Source organism: Stenella coeruleoalba (assembly GCF_951394435.1).
Source record: "Stenella coeruleoalba genome assembly, contig: scaffold_82, whole genome shotgun sequence".
Taxonomy (NCBI): Eukaryota; Metazoa; Chordata; class Mammalia; order Artiodactyla; family Delphinidae; genus Stenella; species Stenella coeruleoalba.
The window spans coordinates 491,756-508,331 of NW_027646173.1; the positions used below are offsets into that span (position 1 = coordinate 491,756).

The following is a 16,576-nucleotide window of genomic DNA, read 5'->3' on the forward strand; positions in this document are numbered from 1 at the left end:
GGTCCAGGTGAGGGTACGGCAACGCTTTAGGGGGAGCGTGCGTGTGAGGGCGCGGGTTAGTGTTAGCGTACGGGTTAGGATTAGGGGACGGGTGAGGGTCAGGCTTCGGGGAAGGGTTAGGGTTAGGGTTCGGGCTAGGGTTAGGGTTAGGGGACGGGGACGGTTTAGGGTCCAGGTGAGGGTACGGCAACGCTTTAGAGGGAGCGTGCGTGTGAGGGCGCGGGTTATTGTTAGCGTACGGGTTAGGATTAGGGGACGGGTGAGGGTCAGGCTTCGGGGAAGTGTTAGGGTTAGGGTTCGGGCTAGGGTTAGGGTTAGGGGACGGGGACGGTTTAGGGTCCAGGTGAGGGTACGGCAACGCTTAAGGGGGAGCGTGCGTGTGAGGGCGTGGGTGAGTGATAGCGTACGGGTTAGGATTAGGGGACGGGTGAGGCTCAGGCTTCGCGGAAGGGTTAGGGTTAGGGTTCGGGCTAGGGTTAGGGTTAGGGAACGGGGACGGTTTAGGGTCCAGGTGAGGGTACGGCAACCCTTTAGGGGGAGCGTGCGTGTGAGGGCGCGGATTAGTGTTAGCGTACGGGTTAGGATTAGGGGACGGGTGAGGGTCAGGCTTCGGGGAAGGTTTAGGGTTATGGTTCGGGCTAGGGTTAGGGTTAGGGGACGGGGACGGTTTAGGGTCCAGGTGAGGGTACGGCAACGCTTTAGGGGGAGCGTGCGTGTGAGGGCGTGGCTTAGTGTTAGCGTACGGGTTAGGATTAGGGGACGGGTGAGGGTCAGGCTTCGGGGAAGGGTTAGGGTTAGGGTTCGGGCTAGGGTTAGGGTTAGGGGACGGGGACGGTTTAGGGTCCAGGTGAGGATACGGCAACGCTTTAGGGGGAGCGTGCGTGTGAGGGCGCGGGTTACTGTTAGCGTACGGGTTAGGATTAGGGGACGGGTGAGGGTCAGGCTTCGGGGAAGGGTAAGGGTTAGGGTTCAGGCTAGGGTTAGGGTTAGGGGACGGGGACGGTTTAGGGTCCAGGTGAGGGTACGGCAATGCTTAAGGGGGAGTGTGCGTGTGAGGGCGCGGGTTAGTGTTAGCGTATGGGTTAGGATTAGGGGATGGGTGAGGGTCAGGCTTCGGGGAAGGGTTAGGGTTAGGGTTCGGGCTAGGGTTAGGGTTAGGGGACGGGGACGGTTTAGGTTCCAGGTGAGGGTACGGCAAAGCTTTAGGGGGAGCGTGCGTGTGAGAGCGCGGGTTAGTGTTAGCGTACGGGTTAGGATTAGGGGACGGGTGAGGGTCAGGCTTCGGAGAAGGGTTATGGTTAGGGTTCGGGCTAGGGTTAGGGTTAGGGCACGGGGACGGTTTAGTGTCCACGGGAGGGTACGGCAACGCTTTAGGGGGAGGGTACGTGTGAGGGCGCGGGTTAGTGTTAGCGTACGGGTTAGGATTAGGGGACGTGTGAGGGTCAGGCTTCGGGGAAGGTTTAGGGTTAGGGTTCGGGCTAGGGTTAGGGTAAGGGGAGGGGGACGGTGTAGGGTACAGGGGATGGTACGACAATGCTTTAGGGGGAGCGTACGTTTGAGGGCCCGGGTTAGTGTTAGCGTACGGGTTAGGATTAGGGGACGGGTGAGGGGAAGTCTTCGGGGAAGTGTTAGGTTTAGGGTTCGGGCTAGGGTTAGGGTTAGGGGACGGGGACGGTTTAGGGTCAGGTGAGTGTACGACAACACTTTAGGGGGAGCGTACGTGTGAGGGCATGGGTTAGTGTTAGTGTACGGGTTCGGATTATGGGACGGGTGAGGGGCGGGCTTCGGAGAAGGGTTAGGGTTAGGGTTCGGTCTAGGGTTAGCGTTAGGGAACAGTGACGGTTTAGGGTCCAGGTGAGGGTACGACAACGGTTTAGGGGGAGTGTACGTGTGAGGGCAATTGTTAGTGTTAGCGTACAGGTTAGGATTAGGGGACGGGTGAAAGTAAGGCTTCGGGGAAGGGTTACGGTTAGGGTTCGGGCTAGGTTTAGGGTTAGGGGACGGGGATGGTTTAGGGTCCAGGTGAGGGTACGACAACCGTTTAGGGGGTGCGTACTTGTGAGGGCACGGGTTAGTGTTAGCAAACGGCTTAGGATTAGGGGATGGTGAGGGGAAGGCTTCGGGGAAGAGTTAGGGTTACGGTTCGGGCTAGGGTTAGTGTTAGGGGACGGGGACTGTTTAGGGTCCAGGTGAGTGTACAACAACGTTTTAGGGGGAGCGTACGTGTGAGGGCACGGGTTAGTGTTAGCGTACGGCTTAGTAATAGAGGACGGGTGAGGGGAAGGCTTCGGGGAAGGTTTAGTGTTAGGGTTTGGGCTAGGGTTATTGTTAGGGGACGGGGACGGTTTAGGGTCCAGATGAGGGTACGACAACGGTTCACGGGGAGCGTACGTGTGAGGGCATGGGTTAGTGTTAGCGTAGGGGTTAGGATTATGGGACGGGTGAGGGGAAGGTTTCGGAGAAGGGTTATGTTTAGGGTTCGGGCTAGGGTTAGGGTTAGGGGACGGGGACGGTTTAGGGTCCAGGTGACGGTACGACAACGGTTCACGGGGAGCGTACGTGTGAGGGAACGGGTTAGTGTTAGAGTACGGGTTAGGATTAGGGGACAGATGAGGGGAAGGCTTCAGGAAATGCTTAGTGTTAGGGTTCGGGCTAGGGTTAGGGTTAGGGGACGGGGACGGTTTAGGGTCCAGGGGAGGGTACGACAACGCTTTAGGGGGAGCGTACGTGTGAGGGCGCGGGTTAGTGTTAGCGTACGGGTTAGGATTAGGGGACGGGTGAGGGTCAGGCTTCGGGGAAGGGTTAGGGTTAGGGTTCGGGCTAGGGTTAGGGTTAGGGGACGGGGACGGTTTAGGGTCCATGGGAGGGTACGACAACGCTTTACGGGGAGCGTACGTGTGAGGGCGCGGGTTAGTGTTAGCGTACTGGTTAGGATTAGGTTTCGGGTGAGGGTCAGGCTTCGGGGAAGGGTTAGGGTTAGGGTTCGGGCTAGGGTTAGGGTTAGGGGATGGGGACGGTTTAGGGTCCATGGGAGGGTACGGCAACGAATTGGGGGAGCGTAGGTGTGAGCGCGCGGGTTAGTGTTAGCGTACGGGTTAGGATTAGGGGACGGGTGAGGGTCAGGCTTCAGGGAAGTGTTAGGGTTAGGGTTCGGGCTAGGGTTAGGGTTAGGGGACGGGGACGGTTTAGGGTCCAGGGGAGGGTACGACAACGCTTTAGGGGGAGCGTACCTGTGAGGGCGTGGGTTAGTGTTCGCGTACGTGTTACGATAAAGGGACGGGTGAGGGTCAGGCTTCGGGGAAGGGTTAGGTTTAGGGTTCGGGCTAGGGTTAGTGTTAGGGGACGGGGACGGTTTAGGGTCCACGGGAGGGTACGACAATGCTTTAGGGGGAGCGTACGTGTGAGGGCGCTGGTTAGTGTTAGCGTACGGGTTAGATTTAGGGGACGGGTGAGGGTCAGACTTCGGGGAAGGGTTAGGGTTAGGGTTCAGGCTAGGGTTAGGGTTAGGGGACGGGGACGGTATAGTGTCCCGGGGCGGGTACAACAACGCTTTAGGGGGAGCGTACGTGTGAGGGCGCATGTTAGTGTTAGCGTACGGGTTAGGATTAGGGGACGGGGGAGGGTCAGGCTTCGGGGAAGTATTAGGGTTAGGGTTCGGGCTAGGTTTACGGTTAGGGGACGGGGACGGTTTAGGTTCCAGGGGAGGGTACGACAACGCTGTAGGGGGAGCGTACGTGTGAGGGCGCGGGTTAGTGTTAGCGTACTGGTTAGGATTAGGGGATGGGTGAGGGTCAGGCTTCGGGGAAGGGTTAGGGTCAGGGTTCGGGCTAGGGTTAGGGATAGGGGACGGAGACGGTTTAGGGTCCATGGGAGGGTACGGCAACGATTTGGGGGAGCGTACGTGTGAGGGCACGGGTTAGTGTTAGCGTACGGGTTAGGATTAGGGGACGGGTGAGGGTCAGGCTTCAGGGAAGTGTTAGGGTTAGGGTTCGGGCTAGGTTTACTGTTAGGGGACGGGGACGGTTTAGGGTCCAGGGGAGGGTACGACAATGCTTTAGGGGGAGCGTACGTGTGAGGGCGCGGGTTAGTGTTAGCAAACTGTTTAGGATTAGGGGACGGGTGAGGGTCAGGCTTCGGGGAAGGGTTAGGGTTAGGGTTCGGGCTAGGGTTAGGGTTATGGGACGGGGACGGTTTAGGGTCCATGAGAGGGTACGGCAACTATTTGGGGGAGCGTAGGTGTGAGGGTGCGGGTTAGTTTTCGCTTACGGGTTAGGATTAGGGGACGGGTGGTAGTCAGGCTTCGGGGAAGGGTTATGGTTAGGGTTCGGGCTAGGGTTAGGGTTAGGGGACGGGGACGGTTTAGGGTCCAGGGGAGGGTACAACAATGCTTTAGGGGGAGCGTACGTGTGAGGGCGTGGGTTAGTGTTAGCGTACGGGTTGGGATTAGGGGACGGGTGAGGGTCAGGCTTCGGGGAAGGGTTAGGGTTAGGGTTCGGGCTAGGGTTAGGGTTAGGGCATGGGGACGGTTTAGTGTCCACGGGAGGGTACGGCAACGCTTTAGGGGGAGGGTACGTGTGAGGGCGCGGGTTAGTGTTAGCGTACGGGTTAGGATTAGGGGACGTGTGAGGGTCAGGCTTCGGGTAAGGTTTAGTGTTAGGGTTCGGGCTAGGGTTAGGGTAAGGGGACGGGGACGGTTTAGGGTCCAGGGGATGGTACGACAATGCTTTAGGGGGAGCGTACGTTTGAGGGCCCGGGTTAGTGTTAGCGTACGGGTTAGGATTAGGGGACGGGTGAGGGTCAGGCTTCGGGGAAGAGTTAGGGTTACGGTTCGGGCTAGGGTTAGTGTTAGGGGACGGGGACTTTTTAGGGTCCAGGTGAGTGTACGACAACGTTTTAGGGGGAGCGTACGTGTGAGGGCACGGGTTAGTGTTAGTGTACGGCTTAGTAATAGGGGACGGTTGAGGCGAAGGCTTCGGGGAAGATTTAGTGTTAGGGTTCAGGCTAGGGTTATTGTTAGGGGACGGGGACGGTTTAGGGTCCAGGTGAGGGTACGACAACGGTTCACGGGGAGTTTACGTATGAGGGCATGGGTTAGTGTTAGCGTACGCGTTAGGATTATGGGACGGGTGAGGGGAAGGCTTCGGAGAAGGGTTATGTTTAGGTTTCGGGCTAGGGTTAGGGTTAGGGGACGGGGACGGTTTAGGGTCCAGGTGAGTGTACGACAACGGTTCATGGGGAGCGTACGTGTGAGGGCACGGGTTAGTGTTAGTGTAAGGGTTCGGATTAGGGGACGGGTGAGGGGAAGGCTTCCGAGAAGGGTTAGGGTTAGGGTTCGGTCTAGGGTTAGGTGTAGGGGACGGGGACGGTTTAGGGTCCAGGTGAGGGTACGACAACTGTTTAGGGGGAGCGTACGTGTGAGGGCACGGTTTATGTTAGCGTACGGGTTTGGATTAGGGGACGGGTGAGGGGAAGGCTCCTGGAAAGGGTTAGGGTTAGGGTTCCGGCTAGGGTTAGGGTTACGGGATGGGGACGGTTTAGGGTCCAGGTGAGTGTATGACAACGGTTTAGGGGGAGCGTATGTGTGAGGGCACGGGTTAGTGTTAGAGTACGGGTTAGGATTAGGGGACAGATGAGGGGAATGCTTTGGGGAAGGCTTAGTGGTAGGGTTCGAGCTAGGGTTAGGGTTAGGGGAAGGGTACGGTTTAGGGTCCAGTTGAGGGTACGACAATGGTTTAGGGGGAGCGTACGTGTGAGGGCACAGGTTAGTGTTAGCGTACGGGTTAGGATTAGGGGACGGGTGAGGGGAAGGCTTCGGGGAAGGGTTAGGGTTAGGGTTCGGGCTAGGGTTAGGATTAGGGGACGGGGACGGTTTACGGTCCAGGTCAGGTTACGACAACGGTTTGGGGGAGGGTACGTGTGAGGGCATGGATTAGTGTTAGCGTACGGGTTAGGATTAGGGGACGTGAGAGGGGAAAGCTTCGGGGAAGGGTTAGGGTTAGTGTTCAGGCTAGGGTTAGCGTTAGGGGACGGGGACGGTTTAGGGTCCAGGTGAGGGTACGACAACGGTTTAGGGGGAGCGTACGTGTGAGGAAATGGGTAAATGTTAGCGTACGGCTTAGGATTAGGGGACGGGTGAGGGGAAGGCTTCGGGAAAGAGTTAGGGTTAGGTTTCGGGCTAGACTTAGGGTTAGGGGACGGCGACGGTTTAAGGTCCAGGTGAGGGTACGACAACGGTTTAGGTGGAGCGTACGTGTGAGAGCACGGGTTACTGTTTGCATACGGGTTAGGATTAGGGGACGGGTGAAGGGAAGGCTCCGGGGAAGGGTTAGGGTTAGGGTTCGGGGTAAGTTTAGGGTTAGGGAACGGGGACGGTTTAGGGTCCAGGTGAGGGTATGACAACGTTTCAGGTGGAGCGTGTGTGTGAGGGCACGGGTTAGTGTTAGCGTACGGGTTAGGATTAGGGGACGTGTGAGGGGAAGGCTTCGGGGAAGGGTTAGGGTTAGGGTTCGGTCTAGGGTTAGGGGTAGGTGACGGGGACGGTTTAGGGTCCAGATGAGCGTATGACAATGGTTTAGGGGGAGCGTACGTGTGAGGGCACGGTTTAGTGTTAGCGTTCGGGTTACGATTAGGTGACGGGTGAGGGGAAGGCTCCGGGGAAGTGTTAGAGTTAGGGTTCGGGCTAGGGTTAGGGTTAGGGTTTTAGTACGTTTTAGGGTCCAGGTGCGGGTACGAAAACGGTTTAGGGTGAGCCTACGTGTGAGGGCATGGGTTAGTGTTAGCGTACGGGTTAGGACTAGGGAATGGGTTAGGGTAAGGCTTCGGGGAAGGGTTAGGGTGGATCATACTCTGGGTTCCACATGCATGTTTTAGCTGAAGGAATAATACCTTAAACCTGGAGAGTTGAGACCCGTGGAATGGGTACCATGCAATATGACTTCAAAGGGTCTTCATTTGCTCACCGAACCTCTCCAATCCTATCACTGCTACGTTTATGCCCCTGTACACACGCTTGATTCTCTTTCAGAGACATAGCAATCAATAGTTTTTAAGATACTTACTAGTCAGGTACATTCTTAGGCGTTTAATATGGGGTGTTGAGTCCATTTCGTGTAGCAAGGAGTAGCTCTTGTCTATTCCATATTTGGCTTAAGGAACTTTATCTGTGCTCATTTCAATCTCTGGTTTTATGCAGCACCCCAACTCACCTTTACCCTTAAGCAAGCATAAATTGGTTTTCTAAATGTGAGACCCTGTTCTGTTTTGTAATCCAGTTCCTGTGTAGCCAAGTTTACATTCCGTGTATTAGTGATATCTTATGATGTTTCTTTTTCTCTGTGACTTATTTCAGTTAGAATCATCATACCTGAATCCACTCACTATGCTGCTCCGGGCCTGATGACATAGATTTCATTGCTGAGTGATATTGCATTGTACGTAAGTACCACAACTTCTTTATCCATTTTTCTCTTACTGCAATATTGAACTTGTACCATAAACGAGGTTCTTGTAAACAGAGCCGTCCCAAACTTTGGGGTGGCTGTGTCTTTTTGATTTTAATTTCCCTAAGCTATAGGACCATAAGTGGAAGTGCCCTAGGCTCTGTTGCTTTGTTTTTTAGATGTTTCAGGAAACACCATACACTTCTTCCGAGTGGCTGTTGGCAATTTACACCCCGTCCATCAGCATAACAAGGCTCCCAGTTCTCCATGGCCTGTCCTGCCTTTCTGGATTTTACACTCTTTTCAGATGGCCCTTTTGACCGGGGGGAAGTGAGACTTCATTGTAGTGCAGATTTCCTTTGCAAACTTGCTTGGTTGGCCAAAAAGGGCGTATGCGTTTTTACCTGAATATATTCAGGAAAAAACGCATACGCCCTTTTTGGCCAAGAGCATCATTGTCGAGGTTCTGACTTTCTTCATATGTTTTCAGTGCAATTCCAGTCTACCTCCTGAAATTGGTTTCCTGCAATTCTGCCTTGATTTCATTGCCGCTTCATAGCCTTACCTCAATATATTTTTTGAAAATAGTTGGCCTTTATAACTCTGCAGGTTTTTGACTTGCAGTGGCCCTTAGCTCCATTTTTCAGCTCTTATTTTTGTGATCTTGCCTCATAACCACAGGATTCCTTCAGGCCCTATTCTTCTTCTGGGGCACCTTGCTGTGCCTTTGGTTAATTCTTCTTACTGATGTGAAATTAGAGTGACATGTGCCCATTGAAACCGCTACAGCTAGTTTCTCACTGGTTCTCCCTATTCCCATTCATCCTCCGCACTAACTGCAGACTGTGCGATACCAGAACTTAAAGGCATTGACTCTCCATGAGGGGATGTTTTTAGTAAAGCGGCTGGAATGTCGATCCGGAGTCCCAGGAGAGGAAAAATGAGGTGCGTTTTAGAAACCTTTCCCGATCATATGGTATACCAGTCGCTGGGTTTCCCAAGCATGGTTTAGCTGTAGGAAGATTCCCTTCAACCTGGATTGTTGGGACCCTTGGAATGAGTAGCATGAAGTATTGCATTAAACTTTTGGCAGTTGCTCACCAAAGCTCACCAATCCTCTCAGCCCCAAGTGTCCAGCCTTATGTCTTATCCAGCTGTGGGTTTATATGTGGTCAATCCAGGTTGCATCACAGCCCCTGAGCGAATTTTGTAAGAATTTTTCTCTCTTTCATTGTTTCTGCGTTTTGTTTTTAAAATTTATTTCTATAATGGGATTTAGCTCATTTTCACTGCTGTGTTTGTGCCGCTCTGCACACACTTGATTCCCTTATGGAGATATATCAATACATGGGTTTTAAGATTCTTATTACTCAGATATATTTCTCTGCGGTGTATAGGGTGTGTTGAGGCCAGTTCATTGAGCAAGGTGTAGATCTTGTCTAATACCTATTTGGTTTATTGAACGGTATCTGTGCTAATTTCAAACTCTGGTTTTATGCATCACCCCACCTCTCCTTTCCCCTTAAGCTGACATAAGTGTGTTTTCTAAATGTGAGACACTGTTCTGTTCTGTAATTCATTTCTTGTGCAGCCATATTTACCCTCCCTCTATAGGTGATATCTTATGATATGTTTCTTTTTCTGTTTGACTTATTTCAAGTAGTATTATCGGACCTAAATCCACTCTTTATCCTTCTACTAGCCTTATTACATTGATTTCATGGTGAAGAGATATTCCATTGTACATAAGTACCACATCTTCTTTATCCATTGTTCTCTTTCCTGGGATATTTAAGGTGTACTGAAGTTGAGGTTCTTGTAAACAGAGTAGCCCTAAACTGTGGTGTGCTTGTGTCTTGTTGATTTTTAGACTTCCCTAGATATACTCCCATGATTGGAAGTGTCCTATGCTCTGTAGCTCTGCTTTTTAGATGATTTAGGAACCACCATACACTTCTCCAGAGTGGCTCTCGGCAGTTCACACACTGCCCATCAGCGTATAAAGGCTCCTTGTTCTTCATGGCCTGTCCTGCATTTCTGGTTTTTACAATTTTTTAGGATGGCCCTTTTGACCGGTGGGAAATGAGACTTCTTTGTTGTGCACATTTGCATTGCTTGCTTGCTTCGTTGCCCATAAAGTGCGTATGCGTTTTTTCCTGGATATAATCAGGAAAAAACGCATACGCCCTTTTGGGCCAACTGCATCATTGTCGAAATTCTGCCACTTTTCATGTGCTTTAAAGACGAGTCCAATCTATCTCTTGAAATCTGTTTCTTGCAATTCTGTCTTGCATTCAGATCCTCTTCTTTGCCTTACCTCAACATATTTTTGGACTTTAGTTTTCATTTATAACTCTGCAGGTTTGTGAATTGCAGTGACCCTGAGCTCCATTTTTTAAGTTGCTCTTTTGTGAGCTGGCCTCAAACCCGCAGGATTGCTTCAGGCCCTATTTTGGCTCCGGCGAGGCAGGCTGAGCCTTTTTTCAATTCTTATTCTTAATGGGAAATTAGAGTTATATGTGCCCGTCCAAACCCCTATAACTATTCTCTCATTGGTTCCCCCTCTGCCCGTTCATCCTCCTCACAATTTGCAAAATGTGTGAAACAGAAGTTGAAATGTGCTGATTCTCCAAGTGGGGAGTTTCTAAGTAACGTGGCTGGAATGGTGAACAGGAGCACCAGGAGAGGATAAATGAGCTGCATTTTAGACACATCTCCCGATCACATGGTGTACAGTCCTCTGGGTTTTCCATGCATGTTTTAGCTGTAGGAAGATCCCTTGAACCTGCAGATTTGGGACCCATTGAATGGGTACCAGGTAGTATTACTTTAAAGGGTGTGCATTTCCTCACCCAACCTCACATTTCTCTTAGTGCAAACAGTTTCCAGCCTTATGTCTCATCCTGCTGTGGGTCTAGATGTGTTCAATCCATGTTGCATCACCGTCCCCGAGGAAAAGTTGTAAGAGGTTTTCTCTGTCTCTCTGTCGTTTATTTTTTTCAATTTATTACTATATTGGTTACAGCTGATTTTCAAAGCTCTGTTTCTTGCTGCTGTACATCCACTTGATTCACGTACAGAGAGACATCAGTAAATTCTTTTTCAGATTCTTACCAGTCGTATATATTCTTTTCCGGTGACTTGAGTGTGCTGAGTGCAGTTCTTTTAGCTACGGTGTAGGCCTTGTTGATTATCAGTTTGGTATTTGGAATGGTATCTTTGCTAATTTCAACCTCCTGGATGATGCCTCACCCCTCCCCACCTTTCCCGTTTAGCAGCCTTATGCGTGTTTTCTACATATTTGACTATGTTTTTGTTTTGTAATTTATTTCATGTGTAGCCATTTTGGATTCCACCTTTAAGTGATATCTTATGATATGTGTCTTTTTCTTTTTGAATTATGTCACTTAGAAAGATCATATGTAACTCCTCCAGAGTTGTTACAACTGGCCATATTTCATTGATTTCCAGGCTGAATAATATTCCACTCTACCTAAGTACCACATCTCTATCCATTCTTTCCCTCCAGAGACATTTAAGTTATATCCTAGTCGGGGATCTTTTAAACAGAGAGGGGGTAAACATTGGGGTGCCTGTGTCCTCTCGATTTTTGTTTTTCCCAAGATATACGCCCATGAGTGCAAGTGCCCTATGCTCTGTAGCTCATTTTTTAGATGCTTTAGTAAACACAATACACTTCTCCAGAATGGCCGTTGGCAATATACATTTCCACTATAAGTCTCACAGGGCTCCCTCTTCTCCTTGCCCTGTCCTGCATTTCTGTTGTTTACGCTTTATGAGGATGGCTCTTCTGACTGATGCGAAGTGATATGTTTTGTAGTATTGACTTCCAGTGCCCACCAGTTTGGTTGGCTAAAAAAGTGTATGCCCTTTTCTTGAATATATACAGAAAAAAACGCATACACCCTTTTTGGCCAACTGCAATGTTGGCAATGTTCAGCTCCTTTTCTTGTGCTTAATGGCGAGTCCTTTCTACCTCCTCAAATCCCTTTCCTGCCATTCTCCCTTGCTTACAAGTCCTTTTCTCTGACTTTCCTCAAGACATTTTTCAGTGATGGATATTTTCAACTCTGCAGTTTCGTGAATTTTACTGCCCCTGAGTTCCATTGTTCAACTTGTGTTTATGGGAACTGGCCACAAAGCAGCAGGATTTCCTCAAGCCCTATACTGTTTCCATGGGCAACCCTAGCCTTTGGTCAATTCGTCTTCCTGATTGGAAATTAGAGTGACATGTGCCTGTCTGAACACCTAGGACTTGTCTCTCATTGTTCCTCATCCTTCCGCTTCATCCTCTGGACAAATTCCAAACTGTACGCAACAGGATGTTGACAGTGTTGACATCTCCAAGTGGGGAGACTGTTAGTAAAGACGCTGGAGGGGTGAACCCGAGCACCAGGAGATGAGGAGATGAGATGCCTTTTCCAAACTCTTCCCGATCAGACGGTATACCATCCTCTGGGTGTGACAGACATGTTTTAGCAGTAGGAAGAGTCCCATTCATGTAAGGAGAACACCAGGGCTTTTTCAAAATCAGTGTCTCCCCGAAACCCAAACTGGGGAATTTTTTAAGCTACGGCTACACATATGTTCATTAAGGGCCTTGGGAAGTAGGCAGAGACCAAACTTTAGATGATTGAAGTCTTCAGGGTCAGAAGCACTCACCACCAGCTTCGCTTAGGCTACACTTTAACTGTCATTGATAGATGATGTCAATAAAAATATCTATTCTTTTTCAGATTATTTCCCCTTATAGGTTATTGCAAAATGTTGAGTGTAGTTCCCTGTGCTATACAGTAGTTCCTTGTTGATGATCTATTTTATACATAGCAGTGTGTATGTGTTAATCCCAAACTGTTAATTTATCCCTCCTCCCACCTTTCCCCTTTGGTAATAATAAATTATAAGATTTTATACTTCTCAGAAATGGGGGAGCTGAAAGAGAGGTATCATTTTCAATGGAAAAGCATTTAAAACAAGATTGAAGCTTTAACCAAGATTATTAGATGTACATCCTTGGAAAGAAATCACTTCGTTTCTCTAATATTGACCTGACAAATAAGACAAACCCTTTCACTGAACTTGCTTATAATAAAGTGATGGAAATATCAAATGGAAGTGTTAGAAACATCTTATTTTACCCGAGCCTTATACACTGTTCTATGTTAACTACAGTTTGGCTCACACATCTGTTCATTGAGGTTACAATAGTCTCAATTTGTGTTACTGATCCTCCAGAGTGGACCCCAACAAGTGTCCCCCTGCCCAGTGTCATTGGGGCCAACAGATCGAGACTGAGTTTGGTTCACAAGCAAAGGAAACTTTATATTTTGATCAGAGAATGGAGAGGTGAGAGCATGCACTACCCCGTGGGCTGTGGGCTGGGCTGCTGTGTAGAGATCCTGTCAGAGTCAGTGGGAGGGAGGCGGCGGAGCTCTCGAGGGCCGGGTTGGCTGCAGCTCAGTCTCTATATCGCAGAGTCTGCACTGGGCCCCAGGAGCTGAGGTGTCATCCCAGCCATTCTGCACTAGGAAATCTGGTCTGAAGTGCCGGGTGTGGAACCTCTGCATGAGGGACCCTAGGAGCACATGAAATTAGACAAAGCACAAAGGATAAAAAAGGTTAGACTTGACTTTATTGCCCAGATTCTATTTTTATCTCCCAGGGATTTTTAATGGGCTTTGCTGGGGACAAACCCCTCCTCTGCTTTTTGTCCTGTTCCTCATTCTTGGAGTGCTGAGGGTGCAGACCCTTCTTCTGTAACTGCTGAGTGCTGAGTTGGGAGCCCTCATACCCGGGGGCGAGGGTCAGAGCTTCTCCCCAGCAGCCTCCAGGTGACGTTGATTGTCCCCAGGACCCCTGCCTCCCTGCTCGTCCACCTGAGCACCAGCATTGGAAGTGTTATAGATTCTAATGACCTTTAAGGGTCCAGGAAAGAGATGTGCAGAGACGCTGTGGGGGCCGGTCTCACCCCGCCCCACATTTGTTCGGCCACCTTAGGCTGACCGTTTCTGCCAGCCTAGATGCTCTGACCAGTAGTCTGCGCTTTCTTCAATTAGGCCCCTGAATTAACGTACAAACAGCACCAGGTGTCAGAGCCCTGCCCACTCAACTCCCAGACAGTCCAGGGTCAGTGGTGATCAAGGACCATGATGGCCACTGAGTCAACAGCCTTTTGAAGTAAACAGGAGTCCAGCCGGTCTTATTGGCCACCATCATCACGGTGTCTGTAGGCTTTTCTATGGTGACAGTGTGGTATATGGTTCCCCCGCCAAGATTATTAGCTCCCCTCTGGGTGCAGTAAGTCCTGCAAGCAGTAGTCTACTCTTTTGGGACACACTCTTGTTGTTTTATGAGAGAAACTCCAGGTCAAGTGATGTTCACACGAGTCGTCATGGTGCCCTGTTGCCCCCGGTTATCTCTCTGGATGTTGGAGTTGGAGGGCCTCCTCACTCGAGGTTGGTGTGCCCACGGAGCGAACCCTGCAACTTCAGGGCATGGTTGGTGGTTAGGATCACCACGTGGGCTCCTTTTCCCTTAGGAGGGAGGTGGCCTTTTGGGCTGCTGATTTCCAGGTTTTTAGATACCGCCAGTATCTTGGCCAGATGTGGCAGTGGGCCAAGCCCCTTGGTGACCGTAGTTTATCCTACCTGGATGGCATTCTTGCATTGTTCCATATCAAGTGGTCCCAGTTTTTGCACTAATTCTCCAATGGCGATTCACCTTTCACCGGGAATGTAAAGGTCAAAGGGTTTAGCTAAATTAGGGAGTTCCAGGGCAAGGGTCTGAATTGACTGCTCTTTCCATTCTTGAAAGGCCACTTCTGGATTCTATTCAAAAGGATCATCATCTTTTCCTTTCAGTGTTTCATATAGAGGCCCAGCTAGTAGACTGTAGTTAGGGATCCAGAAGCAGCAAACCCTGGCCTCCCCAGGAACCCCTAAGCTGTCTTCTAGTTTTAGAAAGGGGTAAGGCTGAAAATGGTTTCTTCCCTTTCCTGGGATGGGCTTCTCTGACCTTCTGTGAGAATGAAGCCCAGGCAGGTCACCGCAGTCTGTGATATTTGAGCTTTTTCTTGGACAACTTCTATCCTTTATTGGCTTGGTAGTTCAGAGGCCTCCTTAGTAGGGCTGGCGATCAGAATGTCGTCTGCATATTGAAGGAGGGTTTCCTTTTCCAGAGGTAGAACTTTTAGGTCTTTAGCTAAGCTTTCCCCAAAGATGGTGTGGGAATTTTTGCACCTTTGGGGCAAGAAGGCCCGGAAGTATTGTTTTAGTTGTATGTTGAGTCCTGCCACTCACAAGCCAAAATTTCTTGTGACTCTGGGACTAATGGAATACAAAAGAAGGCATCATTGAAGACTAATACAGAATACCATGTCCTGGTGGTTGGTAGAATGACCAGCAGGGTGTAGGAATTAGGAGCAGCTGGAGGTATATCCTCGGTGGCTTCACTGACTGTCCTGACATCCTTTACCAGGTCCCCAGCAGCCCATGGGGCTCTCGTGGTCAGACCAATCCCAGAATATGGAGCTCACCTGGGCAGGTACCCCACCCCCACCCCAGCCCATGGGGCTCTCGTGGTCAGGCCCCTCCCAGGATACAGAGCTACCCTTGCAGGTACCGTGGCAGGGCTGGGCACACAGGAACCGTGCACATAGCCCTCATTGAAGAGCACCCCCAGCTCACCTGTCGCTCAGAGCTGACACAGAGCACCTCAGAGCAGGACTTGAACTAACAAACAGCAGCTGCGACAGGTCTGTGACACTGGGCATCACTCCGTGAGGCCTCCCTCCACCTGGTCTTCCAGAGACTTCCACTGCACCCGGGGCACCAGGCCTCTGTCTCCAACCACCACCCACCCCTCCTCTCCCTGACTCCTGGGTTCCTCTCATTAGGAGAGGGTTTTCTTGAAGTTGTCTCCCACTCATGGGCCAGATAAAATGATTAGAAAACAAGCCAAAGCTGCAGCCCCTTGTCTATCCTGACTCTCAGGAGCCCACACCTGTTCCTTGGACCTGGCCGGTTCAGCAAGTTCCATTTTCTGCAACTGTGAGCCCCTGAGGGGTGATGATTGGCTGACCTGGGCAGCCTTACCGTGCCGGCCAGCCCTCCCCAGGTGTGCCTGGGTTGAGATCAATATAAATACCACTCCAGGCAGCAAGAGCCCCTGCAGCCGTGCCTGACGCCATTTTCTCTGCCCTGTCAGCAGTCTCGGGGCTGGGCTGGTGGGAGGGAGTGAGAGGCCACGGCTTTGTGGGTGGCCCAGTGTGAGTGGGGCTCTGCTGGACTTTCTGCAGCAGTTGCCAGGCTGCCACCTGCTAAAGAAGAGGATGTGTCACCCATACCTGCTGCTGGAATTTCTCCCTGGGCAGAGGTGAGGAAGGAAAAAAGCAGTGGGGGCAGGGACAGGACGGGTATCTCAGGCAGGGAAATGGAAATCTTCCAGAAGAGCACCCAGGGCCAGGACCATCCTGGCTGGCCTGCAGGCACCAAGTCGGCCGGCATGCTGTCACTCGTGTGGCTCTATGGCCCTTCCTCTAGGCTTTCAAGTCCTTGTATATATTCAGGTGTTTTACCTGGGACGGGTGGGAATAGTTCAGCAGCAACTGGCCTGGGGCTCAGCTCACGTTTACTCACAGATGCCTCGGCACGGTGCCCCAGCTTTGCAATGAGGACGCTTGTTGCGTGGGGGCTGCTGGCTGAATGGGAGACGATTCCCCACCACTGACCAACTTCAGAATGGTTTACAACTGGAGCAAGTGCCCTGATACGGTTTTCCTCTGTGGAACTGGTGGGTTCTGTGTTTTTTTTCTCTTTTTCGTTTTTGGTTCAAGGTAGATTTTATTCCTCTTTTTCGTATTTACAGATATAAGCATGGAAATAATTTATTCATATGAATACATGTATGTGCAGGGAATAATTGTTTTTTCTGTTTTATTTTTTAAATTTTATTTCTTTTTAATTTTGAATTTTATTTTATATTTTTATACAGCAGGTTCTTATTGGTTATCTATTTTATACATATAAATGTATACATGCCAATCCCAGTCTCTCAACTCCTCCCACCACCACCCCCCCAACAGCTTTCCCCCCTTGTTGTCCATACGTTTGCTGTCT

The 16,576-nt window shown here is 50.5% G+C and overlaps 1 long non-coding RNA gene across 2 annotated transcripts in view; it reads left to right on the top strand.

Moving 5' to 3' along the window:
* Nucleotides 1–16,576, top strand: part of LOC307181289 — a 492,089-nt gene that overhangs the window by 376,724 nt on the left and 98,789 nt on the right. Inside the window, exons 2-3 of one of the 2 annotated variants that reach the window (XR_013826334.1) lie at nucleotides 7,349–7,434; nucleotides 16,099–16,250. This is a non-coding gene — a long non-coding RNA (uncharacterized lncRNA). The remainder of the gene's footprint in view (nucleotides 1–7,348; nucleotides 7,435–16,098; nucleotides 16,251–16,576) is intronic. The other variant, XR_013826335.1, reaches the window with a different exon arrangement.